Source organism: Drosophila sulfurigaster, chromosome 3 (assembly GCF_023558435.1).
Source record: "Drosophila sulfurigaster albostrigata strain 15112-1811.04 chromosome 3, ASM2355843v2, whole genome shotgun sequence".
NCBI classification, from domain to species: Eukaryota; Metazoa; Arthropoda; class Insecta; order Diptera; family Drosophilidae; genus Drosophila; species Drosophila sulfurigaster.
This window is the reverse complement of record NC_084883.1, coordinates 1,339,893-1,354,702: the sequence shown is the minus strand read 5'-3', so window position 1 is coordinate 1,354,702 and position 14,810 is coordinate 1,339,893.

The following is a 14,810-nucleotide window of genomic DNA, read 5'->3' as shown; positions in this document are numbered from 1 at the left end:
CAAATCGATATCAACATGAACATCATGGAACAGCATCAAACACAAATTCAAAATGCGCCCGTTGTTATTGAGATTTATCAAGCTGCTGTCACCCGCTCTCCTCTCCAGCGGTTTAGTGACAGATCTGGCCAAAACAAAGGCCAAAACGAGGCGTCTACGATCAGCGATCGACGAGCAACAAAAAAACAAAAACAAAACGAAATAAATAAAATAAACCTGGCGCCGTCTGCGCACGCCTCAAAACGCCAACGCCGACGGCAACGCTAATGAAATTTTATTATGCGCCAAAAGTAATAATTTATAAATTTGTTTAACAAAAAATATATTTGTTAAGCAATAAATTGAAATACACGAATCAGTTGTCATTTCACTCCCGCCGACAGCAGATGCTCTGTAAAAATGTTCAACAGCTCTACATTTATTTTAATGCTTAAAGATTCCGCTTTAATTTGAGAACATCAACTTCTAAATAAACACTTTGGGTATATTTGAAAGATAGGAAAAATATATACATTTTATAAAATACTCATTTATACTATTAATCAAAATCACTTTTAGGAAAATTACAGAGTTTAGAAATATATAATCTATAACAATATTTTTCCATGAAATTTCAGAATTTTCTTTGATTATTCTTAATATAGTAATATACACAACGCCTTAGAAGAATAATAACGAAACAAATTTATAAAAGTAGCAAGAAATAATGACTAATTTGACTCATTCCCCTTAAACAGAATTTTGTATATAAAAATATTTTGTTGATAAGAGTGTATAAATATCTGCAATAACTCGTAATTCTCCATTAATAATCATTTACTATATATAATTACTTTCTTCTATAAATCTATATACTATATACTATAATAATTTATTTAATACATTTTATCGTTTTTGTGTTCTCCAATGTTTTTTTTGGATGTGATGACTTGTTGGACTTGGGGGATTAAAACAAATTCGGTGGCTGAATGGCGCCTCAATCTCAGAAGCTTCGCACATTTGATGGGTTCGCTTGAATTTGGATGTTAGCAACGAGTTATTGTTATTATTAATATTGTTATTGTGGGGTTTTTGTAGCTATTCATTGTGTGGTTGGCAGGCGGGAGCATTGTTGAGGGGGCCATGTTTATTAGCCAAATTAGCGTGTCAGGTGAAATTTAAGCAGATTTTGGCCGAGCAGCTGTGCAGCTCTTTATGGGAAAATGATTAGATCCGCTTACGGTGAGTATTTTTCGAAAATTTTATGCGTTTATTTTTATGACAGTTATTCTAATGAAGAAACATTTTAAGCCGCTGCTTAAATGACGGAAATACCACAGTTCCACTCACTGACTCAAGCTCAAACGCAAATTCAAACACAAACTCAAACTGAAATTCAAACTCAAACTCAGAGTCGCTGCTGCTTTGTAGTATTTGTGTATTTGTAGTTAAGCCTCTGTTGTGTGTGTGTATCTATGTTTATATCTGGGATTTTAGATCTCAGATCATTTGGTGTTGACTTTTTACCCATTTTTCAAGTGCAGCTTACGTTGGGATTTGCAGTTTGTATGCCGACAGCAGACATTACGGCGCATTAGATGAGGCTTATTTTAATTGTTGTAAATTAAATAAAATTTGCATAGGAAAGTGCTTCAAGTGTTTGTTGATGCTGTTGGTAACATTATTGCCATTAGACAGAGTTGTTGAAAGCCAAGAGACCGAAGAAAAGTTTATAAGATCAAGTTCGAGATTACAATAGATGAGAGAAAGTGCCATAGAAGTAATACTTGAACGTAAAGATTATTTGTATCATTGAATGCAAATAATGATGCAAACATTGGCGCAATAAATTCAAAATCTAAACGAAAAATAATTGATGCAGGTCATAATATTAAAATAGTCACTTTGTATATCGGAATTCTCGCAGTAATGTAAAATATAAATAGGAATGAATACGAATTCAGAAGACAGAATAACGAAAAATTAATCTTTTGTACCCGCTACCCATACTTTAGAAGGGTATAATAACTTTGTGCCATCTTCGACGCCATAAAGTAACACATATATGTTCTTGATCAGTGTCAACAGCAGAGACGATATAGTCCGTCTGTCTGTCTGTCCGTCCGTATGAACATCTAGATATCAGAGACTACAAGGGATAGAGCTATAATTTTTGTTAACAGCACTTGTTATGTGTGTACGCAGATCAAGTTTGTTTCCAGTTTCCCCTTTCGAACCCGTAAATCGAAAAATATCGAATAACAACCGTTTTAAAAGTAGAGTCGCGCTTTTCGGTATATCAAAAAAAAGCTACAGTACTATTTATGATTCCTGAAAATTTGAATGCAATCATATAAAAACAGAAAAAAAAACCTACTTACTTCGGGACTTAGTTGCTTTGCCTGACAATCTGGTATATTTTGTCTTCTATGGTATATTTTGAATGTAGTCCAATATAAATATACCAAACATAGCCTTGGGTATATTTTACTATTTTTATGGTATATGTTTAGAATATATTTTAATTGACAATGGGTTGCGGGTATATCACAGCCGAGTGTGCCTTCTTACTTGTTAGATTTCAAACATAATACATACTTAAATCTGCGAAAAGTGCCGAAAATAAAATTTGACACAACTGATTGCTAAATGATAGCTATATTTAAGGTATATTTAACGAATGACTCTGCAAAAATATATATAGTGAAACGCTACTGACTCTGCGGCTGACAAGTTAACACCAGTTTGCACCACCAGCAACCACAATCTCAACCACAAACAACAACAACAACCTCAACCCACCCACCCAGCTGCTGTCAAAGTGGGCCGAGTGCTGAGTGTCTGGTGAGTGGCTCAGCGGTGTGGCACGTCGATTTATAGCGACTATAAGAAATATTTATAGCAACCAACAAAATCAAAATCAAAATCAAAATTAATGATGACCAAACGATTATGAACTGCTTTTGGCGCCGTTTAAACGGCTAGCGGCGCCGAAAATAAAAATGAGATTTTATAATGCAACAATTAAATCGCAACTTGAAATCAGAAACAAATTCGAAATGGGAACAACAACAAAGCAGAGAAAATAAATAAATACCTGCGATTTAATGGCATCATTAAAAATGACCAAAAACTGCGTATCTTAACCCATGACGACATCAAAAGATATTTAACGATTTCGCGCCTCGGAATCGAAATGTTCTCCAAATGCTTTTTTATTATACATTTTTCTCTCTATTTTATTTTATACTTATTTATGTTAAGTTTGTTTGTTTCTGGGAAACCGGTTGAGTGACTGTCCGTCTGTCCGTTTGTCCTAGTGTCTGCGTATCGTAATCCCGTGAACGGTTTAAAATTAAAAACTGACGCGCACTCAATTAAGTTTATTGCATTGCAAATCATGTCCGTAACCCATTTTTATGACGTCCAATGCCAAATTGTTTGCCATGCCGAAGGTGTCAAGATGATTTGTCAATGCGGCACGCCCAGCCATAAAACGCAAACAGTTAGAATGTATCTGTATCTGTATCTGTGTATCTGTAAGTACATCTCGCACTCGTACTCGTACTCACATATCTCCCGAACGGTCTTTGGCAACTTGTTGCACTTGATTTTTTATGACCGTGCACATTAAAAATGATGGAATGCCAGCTGCCAGCAGCCAGGCCAGCAACAGAAATAGCGACAACAACACACCAACAACCAGGCCAGCTTCGTTAATGACACTCGACTCGACACCCGTGAGGAATACACCAAAAACATTAGAAACAACAAGTTTTTGTTGTGCGGGTGTTTGCGAGGGTCAACCATTGTCTTCCTTCTCCTCTTCGACTCATCAATAATTAACCACAGTTTGACCTTCCTTGCAGTTCTTCAAGCGGATTTCTTGATGGACAACTGTTACCTGTTTGCCACCTTCTAACTGTCTTGTGCAAACAAATCCTAACTGTTTGCAGCAGCTTCGTTCTTACACTTTCTTTCAACACTCCAAAATAAGCTCTTCTGCTATTTGTAATCTTCCAGGTCTCTACCATGTGTTTCTTTTTTAGGTTTCTAACGCCTTTTTGAAGTGGGTTAAAATGTTTAACAGTGCATCATGAAGTTGAAATTTAAATTATAGTTTAGTAAGTGACGTGAGTAGTCGAATTTGATGATTGGAAACAATAATCATGAATTGATTATGAAATTACAGCAGTTTATCATACAATCAGTACAGAGATTTCATAATAGATAAATAGCACAATTTCAAAAAAGTTAAATATTATTCAATATATCTGCGATTTTATGCGATACTAAACCACAATGTGCACTCCCCGTTGACTTTGTGCATTTGTATAAGAATGTGTAATACGAGTGGCAACAACTCTTGGCCAAGCATAAGCCGATTTAAGCTGAAAATATTTCAAATATCTGCCAACACCTGGCGCAAAAATGCTGCAATGGACCACAATTTAGCGGATTGTTTACGTGGCAGCCACGTCACAGTCCGAAATGCAAGCTGAAAACAAAAATATTCATACAATATCATTAGCCACAGCGGTTGCAAGTAGCCAACTGCAGTGGCTCCCTCTCTCTTTGTCTCTCTTTAAGCTGTAGCCAAGTTGTAGGCCAAACAGCAGCAGTTGGCTAGTTAGTCGGACTGTCAATCGCTCAGCGACTAAAGACTAAACAATTTGACAAATTGCCGGCCCAGGGATGCGATGATTGGACGGCGAAGGGGAAGCGGCAGCTGCGGCTGCAACTGTTGCTGCCACAAAAATCAACATAAATTCTCACCTATTGTAAGCTCTGAGAAATAACCAAAACATCTTTTTTCGAATGGTTTTTTGGAAAGTGCCAAAGCACTTGACAGTTGCCGTTGCCGTTGCCGCGATTGCCTCTGCCCTTACCTCTTTCTCTGTCTCTGTCTCTGTCTCTGCCACTATCTCTATCTCTACCTTTGCCTCTGTCTTTGTCGTCGTCGTCGTGTGGCACTTTCAAAAATCCACCAAGTCGATGGGGCATTGTCATAGAGCTTTACTCGGTCTCTGGTATGCATCCATGCACAGACTTATATACATAAGCACATATGTAGATTCTTTTGGGTTCGTTTTCAGGGTTGACCTTTCTATTGTGAACAACATATTTCTTTTCGCTGGCCGCTTTTCATTTTCAATCAAGCCTGTCAAATTTGTCAAGCTCGACAAGTTTTCAAATTTTCAAGTGGTTTCTTCTTGGACAAAATGCAGCTTCGTCTTCCCCTCCACTCTCCACCTTCCTCCCATCATCCAGCGGCAGATGCGCTCTCATGGATCTCAGCGGATCTTCTCAGTTTGTATTGGTTCGCTTGGTTTGTTGTCGGTTGGGACTGTCGGGTTACCTCCTTCTAATCAATGGCATCTAATTAAATGGCGTTGATTGTTGTTGCCACATTGACAAATTGTTTTTGTTTATTTGGCGGCCTTTTGATTTTGATGCGTTTTTGATTGGCTTTTGGGTTGAGTCTCCCCATTCAATGGGATGCCATCGATGGGATAGAAAATCGGGGGGAATGGGGCTCTCGACGCAAGCATTTTTGATTTATTTCTTTAATACGATAAAGTAAAAAGCTTTCAGTTTGAATTATGCGCTACATGGTTAACCGTTAGACACACCAAAAGCGTCAATTTCGTATATTTATTTGAATGGAGAATTATCGTACAACATCTGACATCGGACCACACAAAAACTCCCCAAAAAAATATCGTTTGAGTTATGAACGTCTGGCTTGGCAAAAATGTTTTAGAATCCAGTTTTCTTGTCTGCTGTTTAGCATGTGTTAATAAAGAGTATTTAAAAATGCCAACAGAGCTTGTTATAATATCATTTAACCCAATTAAAAGGTAATGAGATGTAGATGTGATCCAAAATTGGAATATGATTTCGAGATTTCATTGTTTTGGGTACTTGAAAGTAAACACTTTTATTTTTTAAAATATACAAAACTTGTTTTGTAATTATTTTATTCAACTTATAGTTTCTTGAAACGAGTTTTGTAGTAAGGTAAAGAAAACATCGTGTATGAGATTTTATGATACTAGTTATTATTTGTATGATAATAATGCTATTTAACTTTTATTTCTAGCTTTATGCTGTATATTTCCAAACTTGACTTTGTATCTTAAATCTTAAGTATAATATGTAAAACGCAGAATGATTACCGTTTAAGTTCAAGTTATTCTCTGATGCTAACTCGATTAGGTCGCCCAGCACTCTAAGCAAGCTTCCACACTTGAGGCGCCACAGGTGTCAAGCTTCTCTATTCTATTGACACCTTCAGACAATGAAGGGTTTAGAGTTATGCGTAGAGCTCAGATTCTCAGATTCTCGCCTTCTCAGTTTCTGAGACTCGATCGATCGCACGTTTATTCTATGCCGCCTTATTGAATAGGCGATAACCCCAACCCCAACGCTCCATCGCTCCAACCCTCCCCCGTCAGCCCTGCCTCATGAGAGTCGAATACCAGTTCGTAGAGTCGTAGAATGATTGAGATTGGGGCATTTGGGCATATCAAATTGATGTGGATGACGCCGTTGTTGACGCTGACTGTGACGCTGATGACTTCATGGCAGTCAATCGACATGTACACCGATGGCTTAGTGAGTGTGAGTGTGTGTGTGTGTATAATGTCAGGGGCACATTTGAATAAGCAAAGAATATTTTAAAAATCGTTTGATATGTATTGGATGAAACTACTTAGCATTAACAATAGAAACACATGCTCGTTAGAAGCCAACTTTTGCATGCACCTCACTTCTGATTTGATTCGTATTTTATTGATTTATAAATAAATTGTGACCTAAAGTTTGTCCTAAATCCCAACGGGAGGCAAGTACAAACTGTGCAAAGTGTCCAAATATTCCACAACGACTGCAAACGGACTATGAACTGAGTTCAACATTCACTCAGTTAGTCAGTCAGTCAGTTAGTCAGTCAGTCAGTCTGTCAGCGTCATGTGAATATTTTCTGCCATAAACAGTCTGAAATATGTGGCTATAAATTACTTGCAACCAACCTCCGAACAACTAACAAATTTGTTGTAAAATATACAGAAATTAACATAACTGCATTTTCATTATGATCTTTTGACATCTTTTCTCTTGGTCAGTCAGTTAGTCAGTCAGTCAGTCTGACACTTGGACTCACCCACGACCCAGAGTCGGATTCTTAGTTCAAGTTCGGAGTTCGTTTTTTTTTGTCTCTTAGTTTTTCAGTTTCAGTTAGAAAGTAGTAAAAGTTCGTTTGACAACAACCATAAAAGAATTTTTCTCGTATGCTACTTAAATATGTAAATTTTCTGAAATGCATTTCTCTTGTTCTCCCTCGCTGCTACTCTCCCTTTGCTTCTCTCCCAGTTGCAGTCTTTGTCTATGGCGTGTTGCACTCATGAGCTTTCGTGTCTTGACATGATTTTAATGACACACTCGCCTTACCTGGTCTCCTGTCTTGTTTCTAATGAGCATTTATTGGCGTTTAGGTAATGGTTGAAAAGTAGTTAACCGCTAAACTGTTAAGCAGCTACCAAGGGTGTTCTAAAACATTGACAGGAAGTCCAACTTATACAACGGACATAAAAAAACTCTAGAAAAGATCTTTAATTTAAGAAGCGGAATAATAGACAGAAATAATAATATAAAAATATTTTCTATCTTGTACCAAAACTATTCAAGAATAAGACTATTTTTAATACAGGATATAAATTCAAGATTTTTTTCAATTCAAGATTTTAGACCAAATTTGAGAAATTTATTATACTATTGGCTCTTGATACGAGATTTTAATTTTCAATTACAGTTTGAAGATTAAAAAAATCATATTTCAAGCTCAAAACTTTATCAAAAACCAGAATTGAATACTTGTTTTACAAATTAAAATATCAACCATAAGAAGTGAGTCTTAAAACAAAACAAATCTTGTATTAAAAGTAAATCTTGTATTGAACTGGAAGCATATTCTTGAAATGAGAATGTTTCTTATCGTCAAAACCATCTCATTTAGAATTATTTATTATTTGAATTGTAGATTGTAGAACGTTATTTCGCTGGGTTATTAATTTGAAAAAGTGGCTTAAAGGTAACTAATAGTTGAACAAACAAAATGAAAAATTAATCATGCAATAATAATGTAGTCACAAATAATATGCTTTTTTAATTTTTAGATTAACCAGAAACCCATTATAAGGCAAAAATAGTAGGTTTACATCATCTTCGACAATACTGCGAACAATATCAAGAATTGGAAAAGCCACCCAACAGCAAACGAAGAACCCTAATCCTAAATGCGTTATCAGCGTGGCCAATTGCAACCAAAAAACTAAGTGCTAGATAAAACACTTTAGACAAAAGCTAAAGAAAAGAAGATCCCATTTTATCACCTGAATGTCACAGTAGTCAGACAGAACTATGTTAAGGTGAAATGCAACATGCGGGGATAAAAAACTGTTGCAAAAAACACTGCACGCAGCGTGTGGCAAGATGAGCGTCGTTGATAGCGACAACCGGCAACCAGGTAGAAGGAAGTGAAGAAGAAGTGGGCTAGGGCTAGGACAACGGATAGGGAGCAGGAGAAGAAGCAAAACAGGACACAAGCCGAACAACGAATCGATGTCCAACGAATTGACAATTTATGTGCCGGTCCGTGCATAATTGAGGTTGAAGCCTGGTCGCATTTGCAACAGTCGCTGCTGCAACATAATCATTTTCCAGGTAAACGTGTGAGGTAGATGCGTGGCAAGGGGGTTAGCCCTAATAGCTATGTAATTTTTCTTGCAACAAATATAATGCTCAGATACTCGTATTTAATTTCATTGATGTCCTTGCCCCGACCGATGCGACGAAGCGTCGTGTGCCAATGCGAATGCATTCAATTGCATCTCTGAGATACATGGATACTGATAGTCGGACTCTTGGATAGCACTCTGTCGGTTTCCTCAATGCGGTCAATATCAAAGCCCATCTCAGTGATTTATTTGGTCTCGTTTGCCAACGCAAATTATTGACTCAGTTTTTATAGACTTGGCCAATTAACAGCTGCTCTTCACTTCCTTTGCTGGTCATGCCAATCAATGGCGACTCCCTCAATCGTCTTCATCTTCCGCACTGACAGCGCCGTTGACAGCATGATCTATGCGATTCTCTGATTGCTCTAATTAGGAGTAATTTCTTAGCGCCAAGGTCAAAAATGAAACCTGATTGATTTGTTGGGCGTGTTAAATGTCTCTCTGATTAATACCGCTCCCCGCTTCGCAGAAAACAGTATTTTACTGATAATGTCCAAATTGATAACATCGCCTGATGCAAGCGGAAAAGCATAATAATAATATAATATCAACCGGAAATACGCTAAGTTTAGAATATCACTGCATCTTATAAAAATGTCAAGCACTTCATAGTGCACATATAACAACTGTCTGCTAGGAAATGATAAGCCAGAAAGGAAGTTACGAATCTAATAACTATAGATGTTTGGAAAATGACTATTACTTGACTTTATTTTTTAAATATATGTATACTAAAGTATTATTCAAGTAGAGAATATAGTATAGTTCATAGTACATTGCATGGTATATACAATAGTAATATTTTTACGCATTCCTTATGAATGGTATCTTATAAATAACAAACCTTATTTTAAGTGCTACACTAGTATATCAATATGTTAGAGGCAATCCAAGAGGTATAGAATACATAAGAGTTGCAATCTGTAACAGACTATTCGATAAGTTTGACTCTCATCCACCTTAAAAAGCTCTTATCAAATGTAATTATTACAGAGCTGATAAGTCAGTTCATAACAAACCGAAATAAACTGGGTTTCGCTTCAGTTATATGATCCATTATAAGCGATTGCGAATACATATTGGCAATATCAAAAAAGTTAGCCCAATAAATATTTAAGTAATGATCAGATAATGGCACACTTTATAAGAAACTCCTTCCTGGATTTTCAATTGCGTATGTGGCCCGATAAGTTGGTCAATTGTATTAAAATTCTTGGAATCGAAAATGGTTATGGTCATGGCCAATTGGAATGTTTGATTATAAAAAGAGAAAAGATTCCAATGCGCAATTACGGAAGCGCTGTTGACTTGTGAAACCTTATCTACGGAATTCCGATTATATGAGGAAAGCCTTTGTTAATATGGCTACAATATTAAATGCATAACATGGCGCGTGTCCTTAGCTAACTGTGTGATTCCCCAGGGTGTAACCAAGATGGATCCCTTCATACTATCGCATGAAATCAATTAAATTATCATGGAACTGCACTTATCTGTTTACAATCGAAAAAAGCCTCGTCATGTTGACAAGAGCTTTTCAAACGATCTGCGATAGAAATGGAAATCAAACTGAATCGATACAACCTTGACCTAGCACTACACAAGCGAATCAAATTTTGGCGGCATGTCGATGAATAATCGCGATGCAGGAAGTGTTTATTGCACGTTTATCGAATGATTGCAATAATAATGATATGTTATGAGACCCAAAAGAGGTAGAGAGATTATGAGAGGCCCGTCTTGACGATGCTTGACCGCCAAATTCTCAGTGCAAATGTTCCATCATCTAACCAATCAGTCAGCAGTTGGCAATTAACAGTCAGCAGGCCCCCCATTTGTTATAACAGGTCGTATACTAATCGTAAAGGGTTTGTGATAGTCAGTCCTTGGTATTTACGATAGGCAAATGGCACCTTATCGACGTCTCGATGCCAATCGATATCGTGGGTCATAGAAAGTGATGTCATTAGCGTAACCAGGCACGAAAAATAGCCACCGATAAGAGACTCTCTTCAGCCTTGGTCATTCTCCAGCTGGATGAGTAATGCCAAAGAAATGCGCTAATGAAATCTATGGAAAAATTTTCTGCCTTTCGATGGCGCTTATCGGGGAGCTTAAAGGCTCAATCTGTTGTGAGCAGAAGTTTAATTTATGATTTACGATTTACGATTACCATCGTCCAGTTGACGGAATCGCACAGAATTAGAATAAAAAGGCATCATAAAAAAGCAATCATACGAGCATTACCACTCCAGCTGAATGACATAATTCTAATTGTGATTCTCGACTCAAGTTTTGTATGGCTCCCGTAAATTGTAAAAACAGCAAAGATTTGAAACCTTAACATGTTTATTTGCATTGCAATTGGGGGCTTCGGGTATGTAATCGTCCGAGTTTAATGACTTTTAATATCGGCCACGATATCAGTCGGCGCGATTCTTTATGGGGCCCAAAACATTGACGAAAGTCAGGCGAACGAAACGTGCTAAATGAATATGTTATAAAAGTCGATTACCTAGTAACCGGTCAGTTGGTAGAAAAGAAAGGGTTGTAAACAGTTTGAGCTAGATTCGGACAATTGAATTGTAAGTAGAGCGAAACACACGCGAGCATAGAATGTGACAGATATTAAAAACATAATGAAAATAATAGTAATGTTCTAGGTATTTTAAATATGGTAAGCAATTATTTTTCGATTTCAAAAGCAGCTTTCAATTTAATCGAAATCTATTTCAACAGAGTAACCTTAATTTGTATTTATTTTTAATTCCTTTCAAATTCCAATGACCTCTCACAAGCAAAGCCTTTACTTAGGTTTCCCTGACATTCCGCAATCGCATTTTGGAAATCGAGTACGCAGTTGTTGTTGGCCAAGAATGGAAATGGAAATGGGAAAAGAGGCAACAAGAGTGTGGAACAAAGAGCACTTTACAGCTTGTTTGTGTCTGCTGCCGGTGGGCTTAGATCAGGCCACAGACTGTTGGCCGGCGGCTTCACTGATAAAGCCCCTTAGATTTCATTTATAGTCCGTAAAAAACAGGCCGCGCTCGGCCAATTGCGCCATATGCCATACGCCATACGCCATACGCCGAATGTGCTCCACATTTACGGCTAATACTTGTAGTACTATATTACCCCTCCCCATCCGCTGTTCCCGTTTCCCTCGCCCAAAAACAGTTCGCGATTACGTGGGCTTGGTCGATGGGTTTGTAGTAGGTCACGGTTGCCTAACTTTATCTTGATTTGATTTCTTTTGCCAAATTAAAAAGGCGTTAAGTACTTTAGTCCCGCAAGAATATTGCGCACAATTTGAGATTGCTTCCCGTATTTAAAGCCAGAACTCAACAACCACCTCTTGAACAGATCAGTTCTATAGATTTCGCACCAAAGTAATATTGTTAGAAATATCCCCCAGATAAGCCCGAAACGCAGCAAAGACAATCACACAGATTATACGACTCTTTGGACCTTTCAATTAAGGAAATGTCATTTCGAGCTAGTCGAGCACTCCGATTGCGTATATCTCGGCGATATTTGACTGATATGTGTGGGCCACAAAAATTATTAAATATTTTCACATTGTGATTTCATGGATTGTTCCGCGAAAACATTCCCTCGCCTTTAATGTACGAGTCTGACATATTTATTGACCATTTTAGAACGACGTTTCCAACCGGGCCAAAGAATGCGCGAATGTCTATCATTAGCCTGTTTTTTTTTTGCGGATATGACATGGACAATTTCTCAGGAAGTCAGTGGGGTAACATCGACACTTGCATTCTTTAATCGTTATAACTAAAATTGGTGTCGCTTTATCAATAATTCTACTGGAAATTCCATAGTGAAATATCACACGTATGAATGAAACTTGAGATGATTATATTGTATCTTGATTTTGCTTATATAGAATAAACACAACTAAGCAAATTATACATTTTAAAGTGTAATTTCCGTTAAGATTGTGGCTAATAAATGGATTTCAGGAATAGTGATGACTAGTAATTAATAGAAACTTTATAATTTTATTGGCTGTACTGCAAATTAATTCAGCGAAAGTGATAGTAAAAACAAATTACTAAACGGAATACACGCTAACTTTGGTCTATTTATTAGGGCAAATATTTATTATTCGTTGCTTCGTAAGAAATCCGAATTCTTGAAATAATTCATTGTAACTGCTTCTCAATAAAATTATAAATCTATATTTATTTTCGTTGACTCAGTTCTGAACATTTATTACACATTATTTCAAATGATTTTAATTTGGTCTGCAATATTATAGAAACTTTATTAAGAATAGTATAGAATCTTTATTATTACAACTTTTTAGGGAAGAATCAACCGCCTGAAAGAAATGGGTGTTACTGATTATCAATAAAATTATCTATATTAAAATATAAATCAACTTTTCAAATTCATTGTAAGAATTTAGAGTAGTTTAGGGTAAAAAACTTTTCAAGGAAAAACAAGAGACAGAAGAGTGTTCTCGACTGTGAGTCACCCGGTACACATTTTCAAAAAAAGGAAAACAGTTCGGAATAATGCTTAATACCAAATGGTATACATTACTTACATGTTATATACATATAGTATATATTATTATATGTTACAGACATTTCCTGTACGTCCAAAGTTATTACATCTACGCTATGGGTAGCGGGTAAAAAATATATTTGAATATATTTTATAGCAATAAGAACTCAGGTCCTGCAATAGAAACTACATTTTCTTTAGAATTATATTTTGCTAGCTAAATGACAATATATAGTAGTAGCTTGTGACGTCACAAACTGTCAGAACAGAGCAGAGGCTAATGAATGCTATATAGCAACAAATTGGACATGCAAAATGCCGACAATAAATAAAGTGGCAAGTCATGATAAATCCCGTCAGAGTTGTCCAAATTGCCGGCGGCTAAAAGGCATTCAGGACGAAAAGAAAAAAGTACATAAAGGTGAAAAGGTGACTGAGGCAGCAAGCGGATCAAAAGATGTTGACAGGACATTTGTGCATTCGTCGTCGTTTTTGTTGCCTTACTCGTTTTCTGTTGCGTCATGTTAAATAAAAGCCAAAGAACAGGACATGGACACGACTGTAGCTTCCGGTACAGTAGACTGGACAGGAGCAAGAGTAGAAGCAAAGCATGGCATGGCATCAGGAACGAGCGGCCAGGGTGCAAAACAAAAGGTCGCCTTCAGACCTGCGGTTTTTCAATTGAAACTGGGCGACCCAACCCAGAAAACGACACAAGCCCAGAGGCCCAAAGTCGAGTCGCTGTCCCGTTGCGGTCAACGTGGCTGAAAATTAATACAAAAAAGAAATGCACAAGCACAAAATGTTTATACCCAGAGGGCGCAACAGTCTGCGACACTGAGTCACAGGACCTTCCTGTCCAGTAAAAGCCAAAGACAAAGTCAAAGCCAAAGCCAAGCAAGCATTGCTTTTACCTCATCCGCATGGCATCTTCAAACTTGAGCCAACATGTTTGTGGTCGACGGTCGATTGTCGATCGTCGCGGCTTCTACGCCACATTCCACAGTCAAACGGCACAGATAACTCGATGGGCTCAAGTCTGGACTGTCCTAAATTAGCAGCTACACACTAATTGGCGTTCAAATAGTGTGCTTAGTTTATTAACAACAACAACTGCAAAGTCGCATCAGGTCAGCTAGAACATAGTTGGGCCAGTTGGTCAACTTCAGCTTAAGCCAAGTCTGGCTGCATTAAAGAATTTCAGCTCGAGGAGCATTCGCTGTTGTTCCATTTGCTGTTGCAGTTAAGACTTACTCTTCCCTTTGCTGGATTTTGATTCATGGTCGCGTCTGTGCATGAATGTGTCAGACTCAATGAGCAAAGTATGTCAATGAAGAAAGCAAAAGACAGATTTAAGCTGTCTTGCGAATTTAAAATCTATTAACGTAATTGTTGTAGATAATCAATAATATTCAAATATTGTTCAATTGCTATATTCATTATATATTTATTATATTAAAAGTGTTGTCAGTGTTGTGCAAATTATCAAAACAAACAGAA